The sequence below is a fragment of the Diorhabda carinulata genome, unplaced genomic scaffold, assembly GCF_026250575.1.
Source record: "Diorhabda carinulata isolate Delta unplaced genomic scaffold, icDioCari1.1 Dcau_14, whole genome shotgun sequence".
Classification (NCBI taxonomy): Eukaryota; Metazoa; Arthropoda; class Insecta; order Coleoptera; family Chrysomelidae; genus Diorhabda; species Diorhabda carinulata.
The window spans coordinates 102501-111098 of NW_026613959.1; the positions used below are offsets into that span (position 1 = coordinate 102501).

General features: G+C 33.6%; 2 non-coding genes across 2 annotated transcripts; both read right to left on the bottom strand.

The window, feature by feature from the left end:
- Window positions 1-92: 92 nt before the first annotated feature.
- On the bottom strand, window positions 93-248 carry LOC130903190 (5.8S ribosomal RNA). The gene has a single exon (XR_009060597.1). It is a non-coding gene; the product is annotated as a 5.8S ribosomal RNA (ribosomal RNA).
- A 1119-nt stretch (window positions 249-1367) lies between these two features.
- On the bottom strand, window positions 1368-3289 carry LOC130903189 (small subunit ribosomal RNA). Its single transcript, XR_009060596.1, has one exon. It is a non-coding gene; the product is annotated as a small subunit ribosomal RNA (ribosomal RNA).
- Between the last annotated feature and the right edge of the window lie 5309 nt (window positions 3290-8598).

Below are 8598 nucleotides of genomic sequence, written 5' to 3' on the forward strand. Positions count from 1 at the left end.
TGCGTTATTGTTTCACATCCAACACGCTTAGGCATTATTTTTCTTTAATAAATAGAAAAATTTTAAATTCTAAGCAGTCTTTTAAATTGATACGACCCTCAGTCAGGAGTGGTCCGGGAACGAGTATCCGAGGACCGCAATGTGCGTTCGAAATGTCGATGTTCATGTGTCCTGCAGTTCACAAGTTGACGCGCAATTAGCTGCGTTCTTCATCGACCCACGAGCCAAGTGATTCACCGTTCAGGGTAATCATTCTATTATTATGTCGTTTTCTCATATTCTATTCGTCGTATTTTTAATATTTGATTATTATTAAATTAATAATATTATTATAATATCTTATACGCGTATAGAAAATTTATATAACGACATTTTTATATATATATATATATATATATATATATATATATATATATATATATATATATATATTATAATAAATGGTAATTATTCGAAACTTTTAGAGAAATTATAATATCGTACTTTGATATATCTGATAAATTTTAACCGCTGCACATGTTTTATTACAAACGAGGCGCGCATAGACAGATATCTCGCACGATATATTCCTCCTCTTTATATTATTACAGTTTTTTTTTTATCTTGAAAGTTTTATACAAATTTCGACGGTCGGGCGTAAATCTTCGAACACCTTCGAAATAATACATAAAAATATTATTTCTAAAACGAATTTTTATACATATCGATAGAATCGACATGTGCTTAAATTTCGTTTAGGTACCCGGATGAAAATGTCTCAATAACATAATCATCACATATAATCTTGTCGATATTTTCTTGTATTACCTTCAAACGATAAAAAACTTAGGTAATAATATAATAAACGAAATAAAATTTATCCATAAAAATATAGACACACACACGACAACAGACGACGTTTCAATAAACTATATATTTTTCGTTTATTATAATAACGATTCTTTATCAGAACGTTTTTAGTTAACAAGAAATTTTGTTAATGATCGTTCCGTCAATCGTTATAATATATAATAATACATATGTTGTTATTGTTGTGTCGTCATCGTCGTCGACGCCTTCTATAAACTATGATAAAAATTTTTCGTTATATTTTTATTGGAAAAATTTATATATGTAAATATATTTTTATAGACGTATGAATTATATTTATCTTTTTTTTTTTTTAATTTTATTCGAAACTTGTTCGAATTTTGTAAAAATTAAAAAAAGATTTCAATATATATACATCTATAATATATATATAATTTATAACATATATAAATTTCTTTTGAAGAGTTCGATAATTTTGTAGAAGAAAATTTTCTTTTACAATTAATACAGACTTGATTTCGTTTTTTTTTTTTGTTTAAAAACGAACAAATACTCTGTAATGATCCTTCCGCAGGTTCACCTACGGAAACCTTGTTACGACTTTTACTTCCTCTAAATGATCAAGTTTGGTCATCTTTCCGAAGCATCGGCGACGCCGAAACGCCACCGCGCTCAGTCCGAAGACCTCACTAAATCATTCAATCGGTAGTAGCGACGGGCGGTGTGTACAAAGGGCAGGGACGTAATCAACGCGAGCTTATGACTCGCGCTTACTGGGAATTCCTCGTTCATGGGGAACAATTGCAAGCCCCAATCCCTAGCACGAAGGAGGTTCAGCGGGTTACCCGGGCCGCTCGGCCAGGGAGGACACGCTGATTCCTTCAGTGTAGCGCGCGTGCGGCCCAGAACATCTAAGGGCATCACAGACCTGTTATTGCTCAATCTCGTGCGGCTAGAAGCCGCCTGTCCCTCTAAGAAGAATTATTTGTACGCCGACAGTAAAAACCGCGAACGGCAAGAGCCGAAACTCAATACCGACGGGCCTTTGGGATGTCGAAATACGCCTAGTTAGCAGGCTAGAGTCTCGTTCGTTATCGGAATTAACCAGACAAATCGCTCCACCAACTAAGAACGGCCATGCACCACCACCCACCGAATCAAGAAAGAGCTCTCAATCTGTCAATCCTTCCGGTGTCCGGGCCTGGTGAGGTTTCCCGTGTTGAGTCAAATTAAGCCGCAGGCTCCACTCCTGGTGGTGCCCTTCCGTCAATTCCTTTAAGTTTCAGCTTTGCAACCATACTTCCCCCGGAACCCAAAAGCTTTGGTTTCCCGGAAGCTGCCCGCCGAGTCATCGGAGGAACGTCGGCGGATCGCTAGCTGGCATCGTTTATGGTTAGAACTAGGGCGGTATCTGATCGCCTTCGAACCTCTAACTTTCGTTCTTGATCAATGAAAGCGTTTTTGGCAAATGCTTTCGCTTCTGTCCGTCTTGCGACGATCCAAGAATTTCACCTCTAACGTCGCAATACGAATGCCCCCATCCGTTCCTATTAATCATTACCTCGGGGTTCCGAAAACCAACAAAATAGAACCGAGGTCCTATTCCATTATTCCATGCACACAGTATTCAGGCAAAATTTTGGCCTGCTTTAAGCACTCTAATTTGTTCAAAGTAAACGTGCCGGCCCACCTCGACACTCAGTCAAGAGCACCGCGGCGGGATTGAGTTGGGCCGCCCTTGCGAGCTAAGCCCACCGGCAGGACGTCCCACGACACGCCAGTTAACACCGCGTACGATGAACCAGCGGCGTGGGACACAGATTCGACTACGAGCTTTTTAACCGCAACAACTTTAATATACGCTATTGGAGCTGGAATTACCGCGGCTGCTGGCACCAGACTTGCCCTCCAATTGATCCTCGTTAAAGGGTTTAGAGTGTACTCATTCCGATTACGGGGCCTCGGATGAGTCCCGTATCGTTATTTTTCGTCACTACCTCCCCGTGCCGGGAGTGGGTAATTTGCGCGCCTGCTGCCTTCCTTGGATGTGGTAGCCGTTTCTCAGGCTCCCTCTCCGGAATCGAACCCTGATTCCCCGTTACCCGTTACAACCATGGTAGGCGCAGAACCTACCATCGACAGTTGATAAGGCAGACATTTGAAAGATGCGTCGCCGGTGCGAGACCGTGCGATCAGCGAAAAGTTATTCAGAGTCACCAAATTGTACGATGACGAGCAAGCCCGCCACCGATTGGTTTTGATCTAATAAAAGCGCTCCTTCCGTCTCCGGTCGGAACTCTGTTTGCATGTATTAGCTCTAGAATTACCACAGTTATCCAAGTAAATGTGGGTACGATCTAAGGAACCATAACTGATTTAATGAGCCTTTCGCGGTTTCACCTTAATTTGGCTTGTACTGAGACATGCATGGCTTAATCTTTGAGACAAGCATATGACTACTGGCAGGATCAACCAGGGAACTGTGTTTTATAATATATATAATATATATTATTATTATTATTATTATATATATATATATATATATATTTTATAATAAAAAACTATTATCGAAAAAGTTTTAATAACAATATCCAAAAGAGGATAAATTATGATGATGTTTTTTATATTACATATATACTTTATATTTATACATAATATAATAATCATCTATATTCGTGTATAAACACATTGTTATTTACTTTTTCTTTTGCGTGTTTGCTGCGCTTATTATTGAAAATATATAATTTTCAGCGCCACGCTTTATTTATATTTTTTCTTATTTTATAAAATTTCACCGAATCGACTATAAATCTATCTAAATTTAATCGAAATGAGAAAAATTAGATGATTACGTCGACCGGGCTACAATTTCGACATTATCTCTACCCTTCGCTAGATTGTAAGCGACATGGTTTATACATTAGGTAATAATGAACGAAATTTTTATTCTCGCACGGAATAATGAGAGTTATCGCAAATATTGTGTATTATATATATAAAAGTGTAATATAATATATATTTTTCATAGACGATCGCATATGAATCGCTCACGATAGAACGCTAGCTAAATTCGCGATCTCGCAATAGATATTTAACTTGTGGATAAATTGATATAATATCTGAAAAGGGAACCGCTAGCAATATACGTTAATATATTGGAGGAGAACGGGGACCCTTTCAGAAAACTATATAATCCACCGATGTGGAATGACCGAAACAACGTCTTTACGTAAATTATAACGAGTTTATTAAAATTTAACGAGACGTCAACTTCGATACACCACACATATATGTGCGCTGTACAACGGTACGCCTTCTACATTAACATTAATAAAGATGTATAGTGAAAATATATAAAAGATGTATTGTGAATATTAAAAAGAAGTATTATGAAATTACATGTTTTGTATTTAGAAGCCGTCCGAGGTGTATCTATCACATAAAAGTGTTATGAAAATATTAACAATAAGGAAAAAAAGTATTATGAAATTAGATGGCCGCTCGATGTATGAACGTACGAGGTGTATTATATAAAAGTTGTATGAAAATAGAAATAATAATGAAAAACAAGTATTATGAAATTAAATTCCGCTCGATATAGGAACTTGTCGAGAAAGATGATTTGTGAAGTTGAATGGAGATGTTTTGTATGTAGAAGCCGTCCGAGGTGTATGACATAAAAGTGTTATGAAAATATTAACAATAAGGAAAAAAAGTATTATGAAATTAGATGGCCGCTCGATGTATGAACGTACGAGGTGTATTATATAAAAGTTGTATGAAAATAGAAATAATAATGAAAAACAAGTATTATGAAATTAAATTCCGCTCGATATAGGAACTTGTCGAGAAAGATGATTTGTGAAGTTGAATGGAGATGTTTTGTATGTAGAAGCCGTCCGAGGTGTATGACATAAAAGTGTTATGAAAATATTAACAATAAGGAAAAAAAGTATTATGAAATTAGATGGCCGCTCGATGTATGAACGTACGAGGTGTATTATATAAAAGTTGTATGAAAATAGAAATAATAATGAAAAACAAGTATTATGAAATTAAATTCCGCTCGATATAGGAACTTGTCGAGAAAGATGATTTGTGAAGTTGAATGGAGATGTTTTGTATGTAGAAGTCGTCCGAGGTGTATGACATAAAAGTGTTATGAAAATATTAACCATAAGGAAAAAAAGTATTATGAAATTAGATCGCCGCTCGATGTATGAACGTACGAGGTGTATTATATAAAAGTTGTATGAAAATAGAAATAATAATGAAAAACAAGTATTATGAAATTAAATTCCGCTCGATATAGGAACTTGTCGAGAAAGATGATTTGTGAAGTTGAATGGAGATGTTTTGTATGTAGAAGTCGTCCGAGGTGTATGACATAAAAATGTTATGAAAATATTAACCATAAGGAAAAAAAGTATTATGAAATTAGATCGCCGCTCGATGTATGAACGTACGAGGTGTATTATATAAAAGTTGTATGAAAATAGAAATAATAATGAAAAACAAGTATTATGAAATTAAATTCCGCTCGATATAGCAATTTGTCGAGAAAGATGATTTGTGAAAATTGAGTGGAGATGTTTTGTATTTAAAAGCCGTCCGAGGTGTATGACATAAAAGTGTTATGAAAATATTAACAATAAGGAAAAAAAGTATTATGAATTTAGATCGCCGCTCGATGTATGAACGTACGAGGTGTATTATATAAAAGTTGTATGAAAATAGAAATAATAATGAAAAACAAGTATTATGAAATTAAATTCCGCTCGATATAGGAACTTGTCGAAAAAGATGATTTGTGAAGTTGAATGGAGATGTTTTGTATGTAGAAGTCGTCCGAGGTGTATGACATAAAAATGTTATGAAAATATTAACCATAAGGAAAAAAAGTATTATGAAATTAGATCGCCGCTCGATGTATGAACGTACGAGGTGTATTATATAAAAGTTGTATGAAAATAGAAATAATAATAAAAAACAAGTATTATGAAATTAAATTCCGCTCGATATAGCAATTTGTCGAGAAAGATGATTTGTGAAAATTGAGTGGAGATGTTTTGTATTTAAAAGCCGTCCGAGGTGTATGACATAAAAGTGTTATGAAAATATTAACAATAAGGAAAAAAAGTATTATGAAATTAGATGGCCGCTCGATGTATGAACGTACGAGGTGTATTATGTAAAAGTTGTATGAAAATAGAAATAATAATGAAAAACAAGTATTATGAAATTAAATTCCGCTCGATATAGGAACTTGTCGAGAAAGATGATTTGTGAAGTTGAATGGAGATGTTTTGTATGTAGAAGTCGTCCGAGGTGTATGACATAAAAGTGTTATGAAAATATTAACAATAAGGAAAAAAAGTATTATGAATTTAGATCGCCGCTCGATGTATGAACGTACGAGGTGTATTATATAAAAGTTGTATGAAAATAGAAATAATAATGAAAAACAAGTATTATGAAATTAAATTCCGCTCGATATAGGAACTTGTCGAGAAAGATGATTTGTGAAGTTGAATGGAGATGTTTTGTATGTAGAAGTCGTCCGAGGTGTATGACATAAAAATGTTATGAAAATATTAACCATAAGGAAAAAAAGTATTATGAAATTAGATCGCCGCTCGATGTATGAACGTACGAGGTGTATTATATAAAAGTTGTATGAAAATAGAAATAATAATAAAAAACAAGTATTATGAAATTAAATTCCGCTCGATATAGCAATTTGTCGAGAAAGATGATTTGTGAAAATTGAGTGGAGATGTTTTGTATTTAAAAGCCGTCCGAGGTGTATGACATAAAAGTGTTATGAAAATATTAACAATAAGGAAAAAAAGTATTATGAAATTAGATGGCCGCTCGATGTATGAACGTACGAGGTGTATTATGTAAAAGTTGTATGAAAATAGAAATAATAATGAAAAACAAGTATTATGAAATTAAATTCCGCTCGATATAGGAACTTGTCGAGAAAGATGATTTGTGAAGTTGAATGGAGATGTTTTGTATGTAGAAGCCGTCCGAGGTGTATGACATAAAAGTGTTATGAAAATATTAACAATAAGGAAAAAAAGTATTATGAAATTAGATGGCCGCTCGATGTATGAACGTACGAGGTGTATTATATAAAAGTTGTATGAAAATAGAAATAATAATGAAAAACAAGTATTATGAAATTAAATTCCGCTCGATATAGGAACTTGTCGAGAAAGATGATTTGTGAAGTTGAATGGAGATGTTTTGTATGTAGAAGTCGTCCGAGGTGTATGACATAAAAGTGTTATGAAAATATTAACCATAAGGAAAAAAAGTATTATGAAATTAGATCGCCGCTCGATGTATGAACGTACGAGGTGTATTATATAAAAGTTGTATGAAAATAGAAATAATAATGAAAAACAAGTATTATGAAATTAAATTCCGCTCGATATAGGAACTTGTCGAGAAAGATGATTTGTGAAGTTGAATGGAGATGTTTTGTATGTAGAAGTCGTCCGAGGTGTATGACATAAAAATGTTATGAAAATATTAACCATAAGGAAAAAAAGTATTATGAAATTAGATCGCCGCTCGATGTATGAACGTACGAGGTGTATTATATAAAAGTTGTATGAAAATAGAAATAATAATGAAAAACAAGTATTATGAAATTAAATTCCGCTCGATATAGCAATTTGTCGAGAAAGATGATTTGTGAAAATTGAGTGGAGATGTTTTGTATTTAAAAGCCGTCCGAGGTGTATGACATAAAAGTGTTATGAAAATATTAACAATAAGGAAAAAAAGTATTATGAATTTAGATCGCCGCTCGATGTATGAACGTACGAGGTGTATTATATAAAAGTTGTATGAAAATAGAAATAATAATGAAAAACAAGTATTATGAAATTAAATTCCGCTCGATATAGGAACTTGTCGAGAAAGATGATTTGTGAAGTTGAATGGAGATGTTTTGTATGTAGAAGTCGTCCGAGGTGTATGACATAAAAATGTTATGAAAATATTAACCATAAGGAAAAAAAGTATTATGAAATTAGATCGCCGCTCGATGTATGAACGTACGAGGTGTATTATATAAAAGTTGTATGAAAATAGAAATAATAATAAAAAACAAGTATTATGAAATTAAATTCCGCTCGATATAGCAATTTGTCGAGAAAGATGATTTGTGAAAATTGAGTGGAGATGTTTTGTATTTAAAAGCCGTCCGAGGTGTATGACATAAAAGTGTTATGAAAATATTAACAATAAGGAAAAAAAGTATTATGAATTTAGATCGCCGCTCGATGTATGAACGTACGAGGTGTATTATATAAAAGTTGTATGAAAATAGAAATAATAATGAAAAACAAGTATTATGAAATTAAATTCCGCTCGATATAGCAATTTGTCGAGAAAGATGATTTGTGAAAATTGAGTGGAGATGTTTTGTATTTAAAAGCCGTCCGAGGTGTATGACATAAAAGTGTTATGAAAATATTAACCATAAGGAAAAAAAGTATTATGAAATTAGATCGCCGCTCGATGTATGAACGTACGAGGTGTATTATATAAAAGTTGTATGAAAATAGAAATAATAATAAAAAACAAGTATTATGAAATTAAATTCCGCTCGATATAGCAATTTGTCGAGAAAGATGATTTGTGAAAATTGAGTGGAGATGTTTTGTATTTAAAAGCCGTCCGAGGTGTATGACATAAAAGTGTTATGAAAATATTAACAATAAGGAAAAAAAGTATTATGAATTTAGATCGCCGCTCGATGTATGAACG